Source organism: Papio anubis, chromosome 3 (genome assembly GCF_008728515.1).
Source record: "Papio anubis isolate 15944 chromosome 3, Panubis1.0, whole genome shotgun sequence".
Lineage (NCBI taxonomy): Eukaryota > Metazoa > Chordata > Mammalia > Primates > Cercopithecidae > Papio > Papio anubis.
Window position 1 is genome coordinate 36566926 of NC_044978.1, and position 24436 is coordinate 36591361.

The 24436-nt window shown below is 36.3% G+C and overlaps 1 protein-coding gene and 1 pseudogene across 4 annotated transcripts in view; one reads left to right on the plus strand and one right to left on the minus strand.

Moving 5' to 3' along the window:
- The window catches only part of ARFIP1 (ADP ribosylation factor interacting protein 1), a 129161-nt gene that overhangs the window by 95834 nt on the left and 8891 nt on the right, over nucleotides 1-24436 (minus strand). The window lies entirely within an intron of this gene.
- On the plus strand, nucleotides 18048-18843 carry LOC116274131 (annotated as a pseudogene).

A 24436-nucleotide genomic window follows, 5' to 3' on the forward strand; every position in this document is an offset into this window, starting at 1 on the left:
ATAACCATTAAAAATGAGCCAAATGAAAATTATAGAAAAAGCATAATTTTTAAAAAATTACTGCTTAGAATTAGCATCCAGATGGAGATGACAGAGGAAAGAGTAAATGAACCTAAACTAAATCAAAACAAATTAGCCAAGCTGAAGAACAGAGAGAAGAGAAGACTGAGGAAAAAAGAGCTTTAGTGGCCTGTGAGATATTATGTGATCCAACATAAGTGTAGATGAAATACAAGAAAGGAGAAATGGAACAGAGAAAATGTTTGAAGATCTAATGGCCAAAAAGTTCCCAAATTTGATGAAAGACAAAAATTTGCAGACACAAGATGCTCAATGAACACAATGCAGAATAAACACAAAGAATTCCATGCTAAGGCACATCAAAATAAAACTATTTAAAGCCAAAGATAAAGAGCTAACCTTGAAAACAGAAAGGGAAAAACAAGTATTACTATCCTGGAACAACAATCCAATTAATAGCTGACTTCTTATTGTATTTACAAAAGCCAGAAGAGACTGCAACCTTTTTATCTTACTTTTACCTACTCTGTTACCTTTACCTTACCTTATCTTACTCTATTGTTTGAGACAGGGTCTCAGTCTGTTGCCCTTGGCTAGCAGTGTGATAGGGTGATTATGAATCACTGCAGCCTTGACCGTGCAAGCTCAGGCAATCCTCCCACCTCAGTGCACCACCATGCCTGGCTAACTTTTGTTTTTTAATTTTTTGTAGAGACAAGGGTGTCATTATATTGCCCAGGCTGGTCTCAAACTCCTAGATTCAAATGATCCTCCCACCTCAGCTTTCCGAAGTGCTGAGATTATAGGCATGAACCACTGCACCTGAGCTGAAACATTTTTAAAGTGACAAAAGACGGAAACTTGCTAGGAGTGGTGGCTCACATCTATAATCCCAGCACTTTGAGGCCTGAGATCGGTGGATCGCTTGAGCCCAGAAGTTCAAGACCAGCCTGGGCAATATGACAAAACCCCGTCTCTACAAAAAATACAAAAAACATTAGCTAGGCATGGTGGTGCACACCTGTGGTCTCAGCTATTTGGGATGCTAAGGTGGGAGGAACACCTGAGCCCAGGGAGGTCGAGGCTGCAGTGAGCCACGATCATGTCCCTGCACTTCAGCCTGGGTGACAGAGTGAAATGCTGTCTCAAACAAAACAAAACAAAACAAAAGAAAGAAGAAGAAAGAAGAAGAAGAAGAAAAGAAAACTGCCCACCCAGAATTCTATATCGAATAAAGGAGAAATAGATATTTTTGGACAAAACCAAAAGAATTCATCACTTGACTTACATTACAAGAAATACTAACGAAGTTCTTCAGGCTGAAGGGAAATGAAATCAGAGAGAAAGATGGATTTTCAGAGAAGAAGGAGGAAGAAGTGAAATGGTAAATAACTTAGTAAATACAAAAAATAACTCTATTTTTTTCCTTTTGCCCTTTCCTTTCAATTTATTTATAATCCACATAAATGCTTGAAGAAAATGTTATAAGATTATCTTCTGGGGCTTAATATGTATCAAGATATAATACATAAAATAATAATTATTATCAAAGAACAGGGGAAAGGTAAGGAAAATATGGACCTAAAAGGTTGTAGGATTTCTATATTTCAAGTGAGGCAGTGCATTATTACTTGTAAGTGGACTACAAAATTTCAGGATATATAATGTAATCCTTATGGCAACCACTAAAAGTATAATGCAAAGAAGTACAGCTAAAAAGTAATCAGAAAAATAAAAATGGAATTCGAATAAAAATATTCAAATAATCAACATTAAAAATATTCAGATTATCAAATAATAAATGAAAAGGAAGAGGAGAGGAAAAATGCAGAGGAGAGAAGTATAAAAACAAACAAAAAACTGAAAGGAATAAGAAAGCAAGAGGAGTCTGATCAATTTACAGTCATCCCTTGGTATCCGTGGGGGACTAGTTCCAGGACTCCCCAGCCCCCACTCCCCATCCCATGGATACAAAATTCTACAGATGCTCAGGGCCCTTATATAAAACGATGTAGTGTTTGGATATAACCTATGCATATCCTCCTGTACACTTTAAATCATCACTAGATTATTTATAATGCCCAATTCAATGTAAATGCTATATAAATAATTGTTGCACTGTATTCCTTTTTATTGTTTTTCCTCCTCAAATATTTTCAATCCAAGGTTGGTTGAATCCATGGATTAGAACTCATGGATAGGGAGGGCTGACAGTATTTTAAACAGCCTGGTAGGAGGCTAGACTGAAGGAAAACATCACAGACTGAAGACAAAAAAGCTATCTGAAAGACTATTTTACAATATAGTCAATAGATATAACAACTGGAATCAAAGTTATGGGAATGAAAAAAGGTGGATTCAACAGATATTAAGGAAGCAGAAATAAGAGACTTACAGAGTAACTGGACTGTGGAAATGAAAAAGGAGGAGGAATCTAGAATGACCTACCTCTTCTCACCATCCTCCAATTTATGGCTTGGGCAACTGGAAAGATATACTTGTCACTCACCAAAATAAGGAAAGCAAGAGGTGTATTTGGCTTGGAAAGGCCAGAGATTGAGTCTAGTTGTAGACATTCTGAATTTGAGAATGTTTGTGAGGTATCCAAGTCCACCGGTTCATTGGGAATTTCAAAATGCAAGTCCAGAGTTCCAGGTTGAAGACATAAACCTGGAAATTATCACTGTAGGGATGTGGACGGCATTAACTGTTAAGAATGACAAAAGAACTCAAGAGAAGAATCCTGTGGAACACTAGAAGGCAGAGAAGGCCAGGCGGGGCGGCTCCCAGCACTTTGGGAGGCCAGGTGGGAGAAAGGCCTGAGCCCAGGAGTTTGAGACCAGCCTGGGCAACACAGGGAGACCCTGTCTGTACATTTTTTGTTTGTTTGTTTTAATTAGCCTGGCTTGGTGGCATGTGCCTGTGGTCCCACCTACTCAGGAGGCTGAGGTGGAAGGATTGCTTAACCCAGGGAAGTCAAGGTTGCTGCGAGCTGTGATCGTGCCACTGCACTCCCGCCTGGCTGATGGGGCAAGACCTCATCTCAAAACAATAACAACAACAAAAGGCAGAAGATACTGCAAAAAAGATTCTGGGGGTAAGGGGAGTAAATGGTTCATGATGCCAATATAGCAGCGAAAATTACAGCAATGGAACTATGTACTGTTCCGGGTCTGTGACTTTAAATTAAAAAAAACAGATATTCTGAAAATGAGAAATACAATGATAAACCAATACTACTTTATGCCATAAAGTAGGTAATAAGAATACTCATTTGCCAAAAGATATGCAAACATTACAACTATTATCTATTCATTTTCTTCCCTACAAAGAATGACCCATTTTGGGGAACACCATTTACTAACCATTAATTATAGTACTGAAAATTAACAGCCAAAATACAAATCAGTAGAATAAGACCCCAAACCAAAAGCTCCATGTTATCTCCCTGGACAAAAAATATCCATGATACCTCACTCATGCTTAAAATTGAAATAGAATTTAAATTCAAATCAGACAACCAAAATAATTATACAGAAGGCTTTGGGAAATAATTATGTCCTTTAGGAATAAAAACAGAATCTCTCTTGTTCTAAGGTTCATGCTATTTAAGGTCTTTCACAATAGATTCCAATCAACCTTGTGGGCTTTACTTCTTTTAACTTTACTCTTCTAGATATCCTCTATTACTGAATCTACTACTTATCATTTCTGGAACATGAAATGTACTTTGACATCTATAAACATTTGCTGAAATTGTTCACAATGTCTGAAATATTCTTCCAACTTCAATATCTAGTAAGATCCTGCCCATAACTTAGGGCTCAACTCAAATGCTCTTTCTCCTATAAAACTTATTCCAAAGCCTCAGAGAGACCACACACTATAAAGAGAAGGATAAGGACTTTGGAATACAAGAGACTTGGGTTAAAATCCCAGCTGTACAATATAACAGCTGCTTTCTGATCCTCATTACTTAATCTTATTTTTCTCATCTATAATATTAAGAAACATATTGGATACTTGAGGAAATTAAGTAAAGGTTTTTTCAAAGCACTAATGAAAGGTAGCCAGCACACAGTAGGCATTCACTGAATAAAGAACGATGTCTCCAGTGGTGTGCTAGTAAATGTTTAACAACCAGTTTTCCAAACTAAAAAAAAAAAAGAAAAAAAGGCTTAACCTTAGTGTGTGGCTGTTGTCCATTTCCATGGTGCCAATACTCCTACAGTGGCCAATTTCAAGCTTCAAACATGACCTCACTGAATCCAGAGGCAGGAAAAAGAGATATGCAATAGCACACCATCATACAGTAGAAAGAGATATGCAGCAGCACACTATCATATAGCAGAGATATGCACAGCACACCATCATACAGTAGAAAGAGATATGCGCACAGCACACTATCATACAGTAGAAAGAGATATGCAGCAGCACAATATCATATAGCAGAGATATGCACAGCACACCATCATACAGTAGAAAGAGATATGCGCACAGCACACTATCATACAGTAGAAAGAGATATGCAGCAGCACACTATCACATAGCAGAGATATGCACAGCACACCATCATACAGTAGAAAGAGATATGCGCACAGCACACTATCATACAGTAGAAAGAGATATGCAGCAGCACAATATCATATAGCAGAGATATGCACAGCACACTATCATACAGTAGAAAGAGATATGCAGCAGCACAATATCATATAGCAGAGATATGCACAGCACACCATCATACAGTAGGAAGAGATATGCAGCAGCACATTATCATACAGTAGAAAGAGATATGCAGCAGCACAATGTCATATAGCAGAGAGATGCACAGCACACTACCATACAGTAGGAAGAGATATGCAGCAGCACTCTATCATATAGTAGGAAGAGATATGGAATAGTATCTTTTTTTTTTTTTTGAGACAGAGTCTCACTTTGCAGCCCAGGCTGGAGTGCAGTGGCGCAATCGCGGCTCACTGCAAGCTCTGCCTCCCGGGTTCACACCATTCTCCTGCCTCAGCCTCCCGAGTAGCTGGGACTACAGGTGCCCGCCACCAAGCCCGGCTAATTTTTTTTTTTTTTTTTTTTTTGTATTTTTAGTAGAGATGGGGTTTCACCGTGTTAGCTAGGATGGTCTCGATCTGACCTCGTGATCCACCCACCTCGGCCTCCCAAAGTGCTGGGATTACAGGTGTGAGCCAACGCACCCGGCCAGCACACCATCTTACAGTAGAAAGAGATATACAGCAGCACAACATCATATTGTATTTCTACCATGGAAACACCACAGGCATAACTTTAAGAGCACAGATAATAGTAAAAGACAGTAATATATTTAGGAACTAGTAAGTTTGACGTATTACTTTTATTTTTAATGTATGTATTTAATAATAACTTTACATAATTTTTAAAATAATGGCTGTGTTTAACAGTTGGCTTACAAATTCTTGAAAATTTACTATCAGTTTTTGCAGGCAGTACAAGCCAGCTTTAGCCACCACTGAATTATTTCCAAGTTAGAAAAGTATTAGGCACACACTTTGTACAGCTGAATCTTTGGAAACAATCTTTAAAAATCCAATATATATGGATGTCACATTCCAGTTATGATGTTACTTTTTTGGAGATGATCTAAAAGCATCGTCATATACCAAACCTGTATACTAACAGAAGGTTAGATTCATTCACTATTATATTCATAAACAAAAAGCTGAACACATTTTATTCATTGTTTATTTTATAAAGCCTCAATCAAATCACGTGCCTTTTTTGGTGTTGTTCCTTGTTACGTTCAAGTACATTCTAAATCCACAATCATGTTAGAGAAGATCAAAGCTGAGCAAACACTCTTACGTGACCATGACTACTGCTCTAGTGCTAACAGAAAGAGTGCATTTATAATAGGTGATTTTCTGGAGTTGTACATAGAATATACTTTAAAAGCAGAATTAGCCTTGTAACATGAAGAGTAATGCAAAGTAAAAAATATGAGCATAGAACTTACCTAGACAGCTAGTATACTGTACAACCAAAAAAGGGAAGGCTGGGAACTAGCTTCTTGAAATGGTCAAAGTTGGGGATAAATTAACATGACACATATCTAATAAAGATTTTATAGTTGGTGCTTCATTCCCAAAGGGTACAGCAAGCCCTCTTGAGAAGCAAAGGAATATTTCATTTGTATATGCCAATGATTATCAACCCTCTGCATCTTAGAACTACCAGGGGAGCTTTCTGCCTCTCCACAGATATCATAATTTTAATCTTTTGAATTAATCAAGAGTTGTTGCATGCATCAGCAGTTCATTCCTTTTGTATTGCTGAGGAATATTTCATTGTATGTATATACCACAATTTCTTTATTCATTAACCTAATGATGGACTTTTTTAGTTTTGGGTTCTTATAAGTAAAGCTGCTATGAATACAAATCTACAAGTCAGGACCCATATAGATGGCCAATATGCTTTTAAAATAGTTTTAAAAGCTCACCAGGTGATCTAATGTGCAACCAGGTAGAACCAGTGCTATAAGCATGCCCTATACAAGAGAGGAAGGTTAATACAGCAAAATTAGCTATACAAATATCTGCTGTATTTATACAAAAACCCAAGAACACCTACTATTACTTAAGGACCTGTGTTTACATGCTACAACCCTTGCCCCCCACTTTTTTTTTTTTTTTTTTTTTTGAGACAGGGTCTTCCTCTGTCACCCAGGCTGGAGTGCAGTGGTACATTCTCTGCTCACTAAAATCTCCACCTCCCAGGTTCAAGCGATTCTCCTGCCTCAGCCTCCTGAGAAGCTGGGATTACAGGCACACACCACCACAGCCCGGCTAATTTTTGTATTTTTAGTAGAGACCAGGTTTCACCATATTGGTCAGGTTGGTCTTGAACTCCCAACCTCAGGTGATTCTGCCTGCCTCGGCCTCCCAAAGCGCTGGGATTACAGGCATGAGCCCACCATGCCCGGCCCCACTTTGTAAAACACACAGAAAACCTTAGTAATGGGAAGGAGCTACAAAGTCATTCAGCTCAACTTGTCCTGCAGATTAAAACCACAAGATACCATTATATACCCATTAGAATGGCCAAAACTAGAAAGACTGACAAAACCAAGTAGTAGTCAGTATGTAGAGCAACTAGACTCTTATACGTTGCTGGTACAAGTAAAAGTTGGTAAAAATCACTTTGGAAAACTATTTGGCAGTACTATTTGAGCTAACCATACAACTATCCTATAACCCAGCAATTCCACTCCTGGGAAATATACCCAAGAAATATAAAGGCACATGTTCATTAAAAGGCAAGTACAAGAATATTCATAGCAGTTTTACTTATAACGGCCAAAACCTGGAAACAATCCAAATGTCTATCAAATAAACTGTGGTAGAGTCATACAATGAACTACCACACAGCAATAAAACATAACAAACCACCGCTACAAAAAAAAAAAAAGGAAAAAACTTCAGACATAATGTTCAGCAAATAAAACCAGAACCAAAGAGTACATACTATATGATCCAAATCAAAAAGAAAACTAGTAATGTTGATGATATAGGCAGAACAGTGGTTATCTTGGGGAGGAATAGTACTGAGTCATGACTGTGGGTAAGCAAAATTTCTTAGACACAAAAAGCAAAAACAAGGAAAGAAAAATGCTGATAATCTGGACCTCATTAAAATTAAAAACCTCTTTTCAAAAGACACCATCAAAAAAACCAAAAAGGTGAACCACAGACTGGGAGAAAATCAGTTACAGTATCTATATGTGACAAATGACTGATAGTAAAGATATATAAATAACTCTTGCAATTCAATAGTAAGAAAACACAAATGAAAAAAAGGCCAAAGCTTAACAGAACACTTCACAAATGAAAGTATAAGAATGGTGAATAAGTACATTAAAAGATGCTCAACATCATTAGTCATCAAGGAAATGAAAATTAAAACCACAATAAGATACCACTACATAACCACTATAACGGCTCAAGTAAAGATGACTATAATACCAAATGTTAGTGAAGGGCAACTGGAACTTGCATACATGAATGTAGGAAATGTAAAAAAGTACTTCACTTTGGACAACTGTTTAGCAATTTCTTGTAAAGGTAAATATATACCTGACTATAAGACTTAGCCATTCTATACAAAAACACTCACCAAAGAGAAATTAAAATAAATGTCCTGACTTGTAGATATGTACTCCTAACAGCTTTACTTATAAGAACCGAAAACTAGGAAAAAAAAAAAAAAAAAGGTCCATCACTAGGTTAATGAATAAACAAATTGTGGTATATCCATACAATGAAATATTCCTCAGCAATACAAAAGGAATGAACTACTGACGCATGCAACAACTCTTGATTAACTTCAAAACATGAGTTTGACATAAAACTAGGCAACACAGCGAGATGCTCTCTAAAAAAAAATTTTTGTATTAGCCTGGTGTGGCGGTACATGCCTGTTAGTCCTAGCTACTCAGCAGGTTGAGATGGGAGGACTACTTGAGCCTGAGAGTTCAAGGTTACAGTGAGCTATGATTCTGCCACTGCATTCTAGCATGGGTGTCAGAGTGAGACCCTGCCTGCCAAAAAAAAAAAGCCAGGCACAAAAAGAATACATACTGCTATGATTCCAGGTATACAGAATTTTAGAACATACAGAACTAATTTGTTATGAGAGATCAGTGGTTGCCTGTGAGACGAGTAATGAAGGGGAGAACTGACTGAAAAGGGACACAAGAAACTAACTCTACGGTGATGGAAACATTCTGTATTTTGATTGTGACTGTGGGGTTTTCCAAGTTTACGTATGTGTCAACATTCATGAGACCGCACATTTTAAACGAATACACTTATAGGTAAATTTTACCTCAATAAACTGTTGATTTTGAAAAAAAGGTAAAAATTACATTTTATCATCTCTAATGGCAGAGGACCTATTTTTCCTGCAGGCCCCCAATCCACCCAGAGAGCAACCATACCATAGCAGTCTGGTGGGGGGAGGTGTGTGTGACCCTGACCATAGTGCCCACCTACAAAGAGGAACTAATCAGTTCCACAACCCAGCAGCAAAAGAAGTTTGTCCTTTTCCAAAATGTGTCCTGCCCACAAAAAATAAAGTACACCAATACTCTCTCACTAGAAAAATGACTGCATGGTTCTAAGTGTCATTTACAAACCTATTTTCCCGGTTTGATCCAGAGTCTGAAAATTAGAAGTACTGCCTCAAGGAGAATATCTAAAGAAAGGCAAGTATCTGAAGAGTGGCAGAACATAAAATGCAATCATGAAGAAAAAAAATCCCTCTGTTCCTCATTTTAGATCATTTAAAATAGCAATAAAGGCATAACTGGTTTGCCAAGTCAGACTTTAGCCAAGTAGACGTATATTTCCTTATTTTTGGCTGCCCAGCCCCAGGCCCCAACCAAAGTTGGGGAAAGCCTCCACATTGTGAGGCTTGGGAAAGGGCAGAGCCTGCCTTGGATTACATAAAAGCTCAAAATACCAGACATTCAAGCAAATATCTGAAGCCAGATTGTTTGTGTTCAATTCATGGTTCCTCCACTAGCTGTGAACGGTAGGCAAGTTCCTAAGGCACTCTTTCTTATTCTGTAAGATGGTAATAGTACCTACCTCATTGCATTGTTGTGGCATAAAATAAAAACATACAGTATTTAGAAGAATGCTTGACATGAGTGCTATATTCAGTTACATTAATACTATTCTTTCCCAAGCTCTAGGGCACTGCCATCAGGACCTAGGCTCTGCCAAATCAAAGCCCACTTGCCCCAGACTTAGAATCAGAAACTAGGGTTAAGAAGAAAGATATCAAAGAACTCATTAGGGGGCAACAATAACCAGCAAGATCAAATTTCTAGGTCAGAAGTGACCATAGTGGCAGCATTCAGTCACCAGAGCTAGAGGTACTGGCAGTGCCAAATCCAGTGTTAAGCAATGGTGTCGACACTGGACCACCATTATTTAGATCAATATTCCTAGATATGTGGGCCTGGATTCTGGTTTTCCAATGCTCCAGACAATTCTTTACACTACCTCATAGCCTCTTGGCAAATCCCTTTTCTGAGTAAATGAGCTGGAACTGGTTTCATGTGCTTACAACGTAAGACCTTGACATCAGATTTACAATCAGGAAGTGGCTAAATGGAAAATGGTCTTCCAATATCTTTATGAATGCTCTTGAGTATGAGGTGGTAACTCTGAAATGGTCTAGCAAGTTTTTAGAATGTCAGAATGCTATAAAATTTGTTTGATACCTTCATAGTTCCCTACTCTAATCCTAACGCTAATCACTAAAAATCTGGCCTTTATTGAGAGTTTCCTACATGCCAGGCACTGTGCTAAGCACATTACATAAATCATTTCATTTAGCCTTCACAACTATCCTGGTGAGGTAAATATGATTTTCCCAATTTTACAGATGAGGAGACTGCAGCCTAAAAAGGTTAAGGAAATTAACTAATTTAAATAATGTATCCACTTGCAAATGAAGCTCTACAACAGTAAGAGCTAGCGTTTAATGGGTACTCACTATATATCAGGAACTATTCTATGTTTTTCACATTAATTTCACATATTAACTGATTTAATTCTACTCACTTTATGTGCATTATCTCATTTAATCTCACAACAAATCTCTGACCTAGGTACCATAATTATTCCTATTTCACACCAATACTCTTCACACGTAAGAAAACAGAAAGATTAGGAAATTTGCTTAATGACACACAGCAAGCAAGTGATGATCTGGGGGTTCAAACCCGGCAACGTGGTTTGAGTTTTTAATCTGTATATCACACTGCCTCTCCTAGAGTGACTGAAATACACGAACGGGCCTTCCCAACCTATATATATATACACACACATTCAGACCTTTATAGGAATCTTACACACTGCTTTCTTGATATTGACAACTTGTACTGTTTTTTCTTTTATCTCCATATTATCATGAGCAGTTAAGAGTAGCATCCATCTTAATTTACTCTGACCCTTTACTTGCAACAACTGCAGAATGATGCATTAACCTCCATTTATATCATTAGGGCTGTCTTCTGCTAATACCAGAGCCTTAGAGACAGCTGCATCCAGGAACCTCCTACTCCTACCAGTTGGCAGTTGCAGAATTAAACTAGGACACCTGGAAATCAGGAGTTCCAGGATAACAAGTGTGTTGTTGAAAATGGCATCAACTGCCTCAAAATATGCACATGTTATCATTGATCCTGACAACTCAGTGGTTTTCAAATTGGGGAGGTGGGGGGTAGATTTTGATACCACCTCCCCACCACCCAAAATTTAGCAATGTCTGGTTGTTATAGCTGGGAATGGAGCCCTGCTGGCATTTTGAAGGCAGAGGCCAAAGATGCTGGAAAACACTGTACAATGCTGTTTAAGACATTCCCCAAAATAAAAAAATTACCCAAATATGTCAATTGTGTCAAGGGTGAGAAATTCTGTAAATTGCCTGATGCTATAAATTGCCTCTTAGATTGGCAGGCCAGGGTCTTTTATTATTCATTCACCTCAGTGTCATAAATGTAACCTATTTCAACTGCACTGGGGGAGAATAGCTTTCCCCCTGCATTCCTTTGGTGGAACAAATAGCACTCCAGCAAACTTTCTCAGTACTGCAATCGTGGTAACATGGCTCATAAAACTGCTTACAGTCTGACCTCTACCTACTTCTCTAGCTGCTTCTCATACCATACTGTCCCCCTCCTTTCTTCATACTGGCCAATTTGGACAGTGGACAAATCTCCACTAACTTCATCTTTACCCTGAGGATACACAGTAAGTCTCCTCCCTGACAATTCAACCCCTAGTCTATAGCCCTTTCTGTAGCTGCCCAAGACTTAGGGCTAAAATTTGAAAGTTAATGTACTTTTTTTTTCTCATGCTACTTACGTTTTTCAAATCCTGAAAATACACTTTGACACTAACATAAACAGCTTTACATTTGACAATTTGGCATTTATAGGCTAATACCAAAAGGAAAATAAGAGTCATCCAAAGACTAAAACACTATCTTGATAATGCAAAAGAAAGGCACACTAGAAATAAGTTTCATGCTATTCAATTCATTATATTATTCATAGTAAAACATAATTTCTAAAATGCTTAGAAACAACATAGAAACTTTCTAGAAAGGATCTAAAATAACTTGCCTTAGCCTTAGTTAAATTTGTGGAACTACATAAGACATTATATTTTCTAAAACACATTTACATTGGTCTTTAATCCAGTTTACCACTGAGCAAACAAAAACAAAGTAGTATAATAATTAAAGTTTTTCTAGCTATTTCTTAAATCTACTATTTCTTAAAGTTATTTGAAAATGCAATAACAAGTACTGTTAAATATTTCCAATTAATTACATATGTCAAGTAACTATTTTGTTCTGTTATCAAGTAGTTATATTTTCTTCCTATTTAAAGGATCAAATTCTTAAGTTCAGTCAATTCTAGGCAAAGCAATGAAGAAAGTAAAGAAAGTGAAAGAAGAAAAGACGGACACAAAGCTAATTCAATTCTAACTGCTTTAGTTATGGCTTCAGACAATGAAGGCTGCAGTGCTTAGTGGACTAATTATGCATCTCGAGAGAGACCATATTTTGTTCTAATACCAAAAAGCACAAATGCCTTCTGTGTCAGATGAAATTATTCAGATTTTTGCCTATGAAAAAGAAAGTAATTCTATTAAATTCATAATTCAAATAGTTTTTGGAATTTCCTTCTGTATTAGTAAAAATATAGCCTTTGAAAAGTGGTTAATGTATTTATTACAAAGTGGTAATTCAACATGGTTCAAAACTATTAGGTGAATAAGCCTACTTCATGAAATTGCAGAACCAACCAACTTATTAAGAGACATGGACTTAAAGTCCAGCTCTCTTTTTATCCTTTGCATCTCACTTTACTTCTGTAACTTTGTTTCCTCGTTTATAAAATGAGATTTTTAACCTCATCTGTATATAACACAGCTGTTGTGAAAATCAAACGTAAAATTATAGTACACTGATTTCACCTCAAGACTAACAGAACAAATGTTGAAGTAGTTCCAATAACACTAGTATTTACCAGCACAGTTACTCTTTGTAACTTTGTCACTATGGGTACCCTAAGTGTACTTTTCTACAACAGACCACAATCAAGACAGATTTGAAATATGATTACAAAGGTTACTATCTGCAGCCTTGGTGTTTCTTTCTTTCTTCTATCTATCTTGGCAATTTCACGGCCTCAGTAGGAAGGTGATTCTCAAACCTATTATTATAAATGAATGAATAAGGCAAATACGGTGAAATCCGGATAATTACTGAACATAGATGAGTATACAGAAATTCATTTACTCTAGGGAAAACCAACCTAGCTGCTAGCTACTTCTTGAACCACATTCCTTTTCATCTTTCCTGACAGGCAGTTCTACCCACAGAGCCCTCTCCACTGTTACTCAAACACACCAATCTTACCAGTATTTTTGCTCTTGCTCTTTGCTCTGTCTGGAAAGGTCTTACTCCTGGATTTTCACATGATTCTCTTCCTCACCTCATTTAGGTTTCTGCTCAAACATCAACTCCACAGAAGGGCTATCATTGACCAATCTATGTCAATTAGCACTCTTCATCGCTCTAGCCCCTTATGCTTTACAGCAGTAAACACTAGTTTACATTACATTATAAAATAAGTTACGTATATCTTTAATATGGTGTGTCTCCCTCCCCGACGTGTCTACAATATAAAAGCCGACTCCTCAGCTTGACACTCAGAATCCTTCCTATGGTCTGACCTGTTTTCTTTCTGCCAATCATGCTTCTTCAGATACCCTATGAAATCAAACTTACTCTTCTCCATACATATTTCTCAATGTTCTTTGTGCTTTTGCTCAAGTAGTTCAAATTCTACCCATGCGATAAGACTTCAGAATAAACGGCACCTTCACTGATATTCCTGGCTGCTACTCCTCTGAACTGCCACAATGCTTGACTTGTACCACTCTAAAGGAATTATTATTCTGCACTTTATTTCATTTAAATGTCCTCTACTAAACAATACGACCTTGGATGCAGGATCTGTACTCAATTCACTTTTCAGATGTCTGAGTTACACAAAAGAAAAGTGCAAATATCTGTATATTTTCCTCAAATATTCGAAATAGGTATATGTTTTAGTGTTACTACATTAAAGGGCAGAGAGAAAAGAAGAATGAAGACTACAATCTCAGGATAAACTAATAAATACCTAATGCAATTTCTTTGCTTCTTTAGTCACTGTTATAAAAATATACCTAATTTGCTTGTTTCCCCAATTTCTTGCTTCCATTTTTAAATAGTTTTTTTCTATACAGTTTCCTAAATTTACTCATCTTTTCTTTCATTTAGGCTCAAATCATAGCTCTGCTCCTTAAGAGCTATGTTGACCTTTCCAAGTCTTAGTTGTCTAATCTATAAAATGGGAGAAAACATCAACAGGGTTATTATAGCATTAAATGAGATGACATATGTAAAACCTAGTACAATGCCTGACACTTAATAGGCCCTCAATGAATGTTGCCTATTAGGCTACTGTTCTTCTTGTAAACAAATCTGACCCGTAAGTTTTAAAGACACAGGTTTAAATTAGCAGAATACTAATGAGTCGGGAATTTTAAAGTCATAAAATATTCCTAAACTGTATTTTTGTTAACTGTAAACTCAATGCTTTTAAATTGGAGGATAAATTCAGCTTATACTCACGTACCTGTTCTGTTTTTAAATTTAATAAGAATATTCCCTATGAAAGCTGCACATGTGGATATGGCTAAAAACACAAGGAATGCATAACATGGATTTTAATGTTAATTTCCAGACAAATTTGAACAATGAATTGCTTGGCAGTAGTTTCCTTCAGATCACTGTCATCCAGACTAACTTCCTATTGAGCAGGAAATTTCTAGTTTAGCATCTAACAGAGTGACAATTACAAAGACAAAACTCACAATGGTAAACCACAAACAGAATACTTTCATTTATTTTTATGAATCCCATCATTGGCTAGGCTGTTAATCTTTCCTAGAACACACATGCACAGTCTTCCCCGGATCATCTCTCAGCAGGATAGATTCAGAGATCTGATCCTAAAAAATCAAATCCATGAACTAAGATATGTACAGTATACACAATTCTCTAGCTTCTCACGATTACCTGTAACTACAACACTGCTTTGCCAAATGTTAAACACTCAAGCTATTTTAAATCATAAGGAATCCTGAATCCCCCGCAAGGAATACTTATTGTGCAAAGAATTCGTCTTTGATTTTTGGACTAAACATAAATAATCCAGCTCTAAATCCCACATTAAAACTTATCACACTGAATCACAGTAGCTTGGCTTAGTTGAAGAAACACTGTGCCTAGTACTGTGTCACATAAACAGATGGCAGATTGGCACAGAAACACTGCAACTGGAGTCATAAAACCCCATGTTGTGCTCCAGTCTTACTAATTCCTCTAAATCAGTCACCATCTCTCTGAAGGTTAAATTTGTCCAACTAAAAAAACGGGGAAAATAATAACTAATTTATTTGTATTCATAATTTGCTTTTCAATACTATCTACAATCATATGTATATCTATTCATTACAACAGGCAAACCATTCTAAAGACAAATAAAAATTCAGAAAAATTATCTGGCAAAATGTAAAAATGCACACTGCAAAAAGCAAAAATTAATTTCATAAGATCATTCAGATATGAAACAGATTTTTAAAGATCAGACCATCAACTTGATTTGACAGATGAAAAAACTGTGATGTCTGATGCCAAAATGTTAGTTTTTGTGACCTAAGTAAAACAAAGTTCCAGACCGGAACTCAGATCTCCCCACCTTCAAGTGGTGGTAGTGCTCTTCGGGACTGATGTGACTGTTCGCTATCTAAGTGAAACATGATATTCAAATTTCATTCAAAAAAAGTTTAATGTGTTATTTCTGCTTCTATTTTTATTCAGTAAAATTTAGATAATACTAACTACATATGAAGAATTCTGCTAGGCACTAAGGGTAATAAAAAGTAAACTCTAGTTCCAGTTCTAAAAGCACTCTGAATCCAATCACAGAGACAAATACACACACAAATAAGTACCAAGACACCATTTTAGCTACAACAATGCAAAGAAACAAATTTTTACTCTAGAAATACAATGGAGGGAACGATTTTACTGTTTGCTAACAGAATGTAATAATTAAGAAAATAATACAACATGACCAAATGGGATTTATCCTAGAGGTAAAGGATTGGTTCAATTAGGAAATCTATTAGTACATACCGTATTCATAAATCTAAGGCAGGTAGCAAACATACAATTTTCTCCATACCACTGAGATGGAGTGTATGTGACAAAATTCAACACCCATTTGAAACCCAACATTCAAGGAAACAAGAATTAAGAGGTAATTTCTCAAAATGATAAAATATATACATTTTAGTCCTACCACCATTAAATTATTTAATAAAGAAATAACAAAGGCATTTCCACTAAGATTAGGAAAAAGGCAAAGATGCCTACCATTTCTACTACTATTATTGTTTTCTGAGACGGTGTCTCACTCTGTCGCCCAGGCTGGAGTGCAGTGGCGCGATCTTGGCTCACTGCAACCTCCACCTCCCAGGTTCAAGCAATTCTCCTGCCTCAGCACCCGCCCCCAACCACCCAGAGTAGCTGGAATTACAGGTGCCTGCCACCATGCCCAGCTAATTTTTTGTAGAGACAGGGTTTCACCATGTTGGCCAGGCTGGTCTTAAACTCCTGACTTCAGGTGATCCACTTGCCTCAGCCTCCCAAAGTGCTAGGATTACAGGCGTGAGCCACCACGCCCAGCCATTTCTACTACTATTCAACATCATACTAGAGGTATTAGCCAAATCAACTAGTTAAGAAAAATCAATCAGATAAATAATAGGTAAGGAGAAAGTAAAACTATCTTTATTTGCGGATGATATAATAGTAGCCTAAAAACCCTTGAAGAATCAATAATAAAATTAACTCAAAAATAAGATTCAATGAAGTAGCAAGATAATAAATTAACATACAAAAAATAGTTCTCCTATACAAAAACAATAATCAGGGAAAATAATGGCAAAGAAAATCCCATTTATAGTAGCAACAAAAAGATTAAATACTTAGGAATAAACTAAACAACGTGTAAAAACCACACAAGGAAAATTTCAGCACCACTGAAAGACACTGAAGAACACCTGAGCAAACAGAAAGACATCCCCATTCTTAGACAGGATGACAACATTATAAAGATGACATTTCTCCCTTACTTTATAAATTCGAGAAAATACAATGAAAATACTAACAAGCTATTCTGTAAAGTTTGGAAAGTTGATGTTCAAGTTGATATGGAAAATCAAACATGCAAGAATAGGTAGGAAAACACTGAAAAAGGAAAACCACAAGTAGACCACCTTTACAAACACTACAACACCAAAAATCATCTATAATTAAAGCAGTGTGGGACTAGACATAAATAGACCAGTGGAATTTAAAAAGTCTAGAATTAGACCCAAACATACCCAGAAATTTAGTAAATAACAAAGGTGGCATCTCAAATCACTAAAGTACAGATGGACTTTTCTATAAATGGTGCCAGGAAAACTAGGTATCCATTTGGAAAATATAAAACTTGATCTCTATCTCATATCATACTCCAGAATAAACTCCAAATAGATTAGGAATCTAGATATAAAACATGAAACCAGAGAAAGTACTAAAAAAAAAAAAAGGATGAATTCTGCTTAAAGTTGGTATAGGGAAAGGAGAATCCAGAAACAATAAAAGAAAATATTGACTACATAAAATTTTTTAATTGGACAACACACACAGTACATGCAAAGCAAACTAAGATGAAATATTCACAATATACACCATAAAAGGCTAATATATAAAGAACTCTTAAAAACAAAGGGAAAGGAGAGCATTTTTGCACCCCAGGGGCCACTTCTGGTCACTCTGCAGCCGTCACCATGCCACAGAATGAATATACTGAATTACACTGTAAACACTGCAGATAACATTTGGATTACCATGAGACAAAGAGAAAGAAGGAAAGTCGAGAGGCTCATGAATGTTCAAAGAAGGCAAAGAAAATGATTGGTCTGAAGGCTAAGCTTAATTATAAACAGCACCATGCTGAGAAAATACAAATAAAAAAGACTATCAAGATGCATGAAAAGAGAAACACCAAACAAAAGAATGATGAAAAGACTCCACAGGGAGCAGAACCTGCCTATCGGCTAGACAGAGAGACAATCTCGAGCTAAAGTACTTTCCAATATGATTAAAAAGAAACAAAAAGAAAATGAGGGAAAATGGGAAGTCCCTCTGCCCAAAGTATGTGCCCAGAGAGAAACAGAAGTATTAAGTTATTCAAACAGGAAAGAGAAAGAAGAAGGCATGGAAGAGGATGGTTACTGAAGTCTGCTTTGCTGGAGATGGCTTTACAAAAAAACCACCTAAATATGAAAGATTCATCAGGCCAATGGGCTTGCGTTTCAAGAAAGCCCATGTAACACATCCTGAACTGAAAGCCACCTTTTGCCTACCAATACCTGGCATAAAGAAGAATCCCTCATCCCCACTGTATACAACTTTGGGTGTTATTACAAAGACTGTCATTGAGGTAAATGTGAGCAAATTGGGCCTTGTGACGCAAGGAGGCAAAGTTATTTGGGGAAATATGCCCAGGTTATCAACAATCCTGAAAATGATGGATGCATAAATGCAGTCTTACTGGTTTGACAGCAATTTCATATATAATTGTTGAGCGCTACACACCAATTGAAAAAACTATCATTACTATAATGTTTCTGAATACTATCAAACAGCCATACCTGTCTGCAATCATCAAGAGATTATTACGTTGTAAACATTAAAATGGGAAACAAACAAACGAACAAAAAACAAAGGAAAAAGGACCAAAAATCAGATACAGGATAAAAGACACAGTCAATTCACCAAAAAAAAAAAAAAAAAAAATTAAAAGGGACCTCAGATATATAACAATTGCTCAAATTCACTCGAAATTAGAGAAATGCCAATTAAAACAACACTGAGATACAATTTCTCATCTATTACACTCGCAGAAATTTTAAAATATGACAAAACATTCCATTAGTGAGGATGTAAGGAAAACAGGCACTTACATGCATTGCTGACGGGAATACAAATTGGTACAACCATTCTGAAGGGAGTGTTGGTAATGTGTAACAAAATCGCGTATACACTTACCTTTGGTCCCAACAATTCCACTTCAAGGAATCTACCCTGGGAATATACCTCCAAATATACAAAGACAAATACACACTGCAGCATTCTTTGTAATTGTAAAATATTGGAAACTTGGATGTGCCATATTCAATTACCTTCCTATGGTAGGAATATGGCACATAGGAAAGTGACTGAACAAACCATGGTACATCCAAGTTATGCAACTGTGGGGAGAAATAAAGAATGAGGAAAATCTCTATAATATGAAATGATTTCCAGGACACAGTGTTAGCTAAAAAAGCAAAGTCTGAAAAAAGCAAAAAAATACCTATAGTATGTTATGTTCATGTAAGAATGAAGGGGGATATAAGAAAATACACGTTTCTACTGAAAAAGCAAAAGGAACCCAAAACACCAGAAGGATAAACCAGAAACTGAAGAGACAGGATACCTACCCCAGGCAGGTGAGAAAGGAAAAAGGCATGGGAACAGTGTAGCAAGGCTAAGGATGGCGTGATACTTCTCTGGATACACGATATATTTTGTAATAATTCTGACTCTAAGAACCATAGTAATTTCCACATGCTGACATGGTGTTGGAAAATAAAGAAAACTTCAAAAACAGATGGGGGTTTGTTGAAAGAACACAGGAGCCAACCTGAAGGAGCCCATAACGGCCAATGCTGGAACAAATATAGCAACAAAATAAATGATAGTACTAGATTAAAAACAAGGAGTAAAATATTAATGAGTCCATACTGATATAAACAATCTGATAAGTAAATGGAGGAAAAGAGACAACTCTTCTTCCCAATAGACTACAATAAGTAAATTAACACAGGAAGCAAAGTGGGAAACAATCAATATCAGGCAAATATCACAAACACTGCAGACAATATCCACTTGATAGATGCTAAAGTTAGAGAGCAATAGTTTGAGGAGAAACAGGATTTACACAGTCTCCATGTAGCTCCAACAAGATACTTAGCAACTAAAAAGGGAAAGATAGTAACTTCATAGTGTAAAAACAGCACACTCAACCAAGTGATCAAGTAATCATAAGTAGTAAGACATATATCATAAACTCCTCAATACAATGCACTAGGAAAGACACAACATCACTTTTGTGGTATTCTTGCCAAACATGCATAGGCTCATTCCAGTCATGAGAAAATATCAGACAAACCCAAACTGCGAGATATTCTAAAAATAACTGATCAGTACTCTTCAAAAGTGTCACAGTCATAAAAGAAAAGCAAAATATCAGAAACTTTAAAAGAGACTACAGAGAAATGGCTAAATTCAATGTGGTCTCCTATGTAGGACCCTGGGACTGAAAACGGACAGTAGTTGAAAATTTGGTTTCACTCTAATAAGAGCTATAGTTTAATTAATAATACTATACCAATGTTAATTTCCTACTTGTAATAATTATATTACAGTTATGTAAGATGTTAGCATTAGGGGAAATGGGGTGAGGAATGTAAAGGAACTCTGTACTATATTTGCAGCTCTTACACAAGTCTAAAATTAGATTAAAAGTTTTTTTAAAAACAATAAGAAATTCTGAACAAAGGTAGAGGAATTACCCTTTAAATAAAAGGAGAAAATCTCTTCCAGTGAGGCCAGAATAAAGGAAGAAGGAACCTGTAGAGACAGTGAAGAGTAACATGGAAAAATGGAAGGTTAAGGCAGTTCATTTTTGCTATCTTTTACTTTCTTGCGAAATAGGAGTTATCATTTGACCCCTTGTATAAAACAGCACCAATGAGGAAAATATAGTAGGTCCTCCCTTTATCCATGTTTTAGCTTTCCACAGTTTGTTATCAACTGTCAACCATGGTCTGAAAATAAACCTCTCTTCTTTATAAATTACTCAGCCTCAGGTACTCCTTTATAGCAACTCAAACAGACTAAGAAAATATGTTATAATTGCTCTATTTTATTATTACTGTTGTTAATCTCTTATTGTGCCTAATTTACAAATTAAACTTTATCATAGGTATGTATGTATAGGAGAAAACTTAGTATATATAGAGTTTGGGACTATCCACAGTTTCAGGTATGTGGGCTTTGGAACACCTCCCCCAAGACTATGGGAAGACTACTGTACATCATTATCATTCAGCTCTGGAAAAGACCAAATAACTCAAGGCAGACAGAGAAACACAAATCAAATGTCTGTGAATTACAGAGATAGGTACTAAATATGATATATATATATATATATATATATATATATATATATATATATATACATACACACACTTTTTTTGAGATGGAGTTTTGTTCTTGTTGCCCAGGTTGGAGTACAATGGCGCTATCTCAGCTCATTCTTTAAGTGCTCTGATCCACTTCATATTTATTTCTTAAAGGTCTTCTTGTTTATAACTTTGATAACAAAATACATGGGAGTAACAAGACTTAAGAAGTTAATGACCTACAATTTGTGCTGTTTAGCTTATACATTTTCTAATTTTTGTATGAATTCACTTATCTTTGCAAGCTGTCTTTAAAACAGAGTGATAAATTACTACTACAAAACCACCACTGATGTTCAGCCCTCACAGGCCAGTTATATTGGAGGCCAAAATGTCATAAGTCATCTCTGGGGGTTCTACTATAAATGAGCCAGAGGTATTTGCTAACAAAAGAGTGTAAGAACCAAAGACCTACAAAGTGAATTATTAATTAGAATTTGTCACCTCAAGTTTAAAATCCATCCAACTCTTTGTAGTTGCTTTGATTTTACTATAAAAATCATATTTTTATATGTACATACTGAATAGACCAAATCTATGCAGAGGGAAACCTTATAAGATCCTTTCCCAAATTTTAGTGAGGGAGAGTTTTATATTCTACCACTCTTAAATGCATTTAAGGTCTTCTTAGCCCCCAGGAAAGAGAGGGCAGGAGGTATTAGATTTGCCAGGATCCCTAAAACCCCTTCAGAGTCTCCATGACAACACTGAGTTTAAAGATTCAGAAGTCTAATGATAAAGGATTTATGGCAGGAGTGTTGTTGAACACAAATCATAATGTGAGCTTTTCAAATTCAGTTACTCATGTAACAGGTGGTCTGAAGTGGTATGCCCAAGACACAGGAGGGCAGATATAACCACAGCAGACAAGATAAACATGGCACATTACACTGGAATACGAATTTACATTCTTTTTCACTAAAATACATATGATGGAATCCAAAGCAAAATTCACTTGAATAAAACAACACACATAAGTCTTCAAAGAAATTTACTGAATTTTTATGATAAAATACGAGTCTTCAAAGAAATGTCTGAAGAGTTATTACTCTTTCTAAAGGTACTTTAGTAAAAAAAAAAAAAAAAAAATTTGAAAAGTACTATGAATAATGATATACAGCATCAAGAACTTCTGACTGGTGAGTCAAGGACAATAAAAGAGGTAAATAGAAAACTGAGAGCAAAAACTAGCAAAACTTGGGCTTGCTTTGAAGTGATTTTGCTTAGTTTCTTTAGACTTGATATTCCAGAGATCAGTTATTATTCTAAAGATTTTTTAAGTGGCTCTATTTCTTTCACTTTTGATGAAATCTACTGGAATATGCCCATCTTTTCTCATTCACAGATAAATAGGAAGAGAATGGTAAGATCAGTTTTTTCTTTACCATGAGAATATGTTTATTTTGCAAGTTATTTTTAATTCTTTAGCCACAATTTCCACACATTTTTATATTACCACAACTTTTAAAAATACTTTCTACACATCAGATACAGAACTTGTTCGAGGTTAAAAAGGAAAAACATATTCTTTCTGTTGAATAATATCACATTATATTTAACCTAAAGACTATCAACCTTTTGAATAGCAAGAATGGAAGCAGCTGGAAGTCATACTTAGTTGTAGGTCCCAAAACAGGCCTGAGGTCCTAGAGGAAAATATCTTTTATAAACCACAACAAAATTCTCACCTCAAAATAAAGTACTACGAAATTTGCACAATTATATCTATATTCACATCTTTACAATATCCAGAAACCTACTGGATTTTTAGAAATTACAATGAAAACAGGTTTATATTCAGAAAACAGAGTTTATACCAAGATGACACTGCTTGAAACCTGGAAAAGACTTGTTTTGATTTCATAACTGAATATTAATTTTCAAGTTGAACTGACTTGTTTACAATAAAAAATTGAGTTACAATACATGACTCCATTTTAAAACTGTATGTTCAGAGTTGAAAATATCCAGTGGACAAAACTGATGAACATTATCTCAAGCCAAGTAGTCAAGGTTAATATCAATGGTACTGTCACATTAATAGTTTGTATTCTTGGCTGGGTACAGTGGCTCACACCTGTAATCCCAACACTTTGGGAGGCTGAAGTACGTGGATCACCTGAGGTCGGGAGGTTCAAGACCAGCCTGGCTAACACGGTGAAACCTCTCTCTACTAAAAATACAAAAATTAGCCTGGCATGGTGGCATGTGCCTGTACTCCCAGCGACTCAGGAGGCTGAGACAGGAGAATCACTTGAACCCGGGAGGCAGAGGTTGCAGTGAGCCAAGATTGCGTTACTGCACTCCAGCCTGGGCAACAGAGTGAGACTCTACCTCAAAAAAACAAACAAATAAACAAAAAGGCTGTATTATTGATATGATGCGATGGGAATGGCACTTTATTTCCGTGATCTTCCTCCTAGAAACATATCACCCAGTCAAATTATGAGAAAAACAGCAGACAAGTCCCAACTGAGGGACAGTCTACAAAATACCTGACCAGGCAGTAATCTTCAAAACTATCAACTTGTCATGAAAAACAAGGAAATCTGAGAAACTGTCAAAACGAGAGGATACGTGACCACTAAAGGTAATATGCTATACTGGATGGGATCCTTGAACAGAAAAAAAAAAAAAAAAAAAAAAGACACTGGGGAAAAGTGAGGCAATCTGAATAAAACATGGACTTTAATAATTATGTGTCAATATTGGTTTATTGTGACAAATGTACTATGCTAATGTAGTATGTTTTTGTTTTTGAGATAGAGTCTCACTCTGTCATCCAGGATGGAGTACCATGGCATGATCTCTGCTCACTGCAACCTCCGCCTCCTGGGCTCAAGTGATCCTCTCACCTCAGCCTCCCAAGTAGTTGAGACCACAGA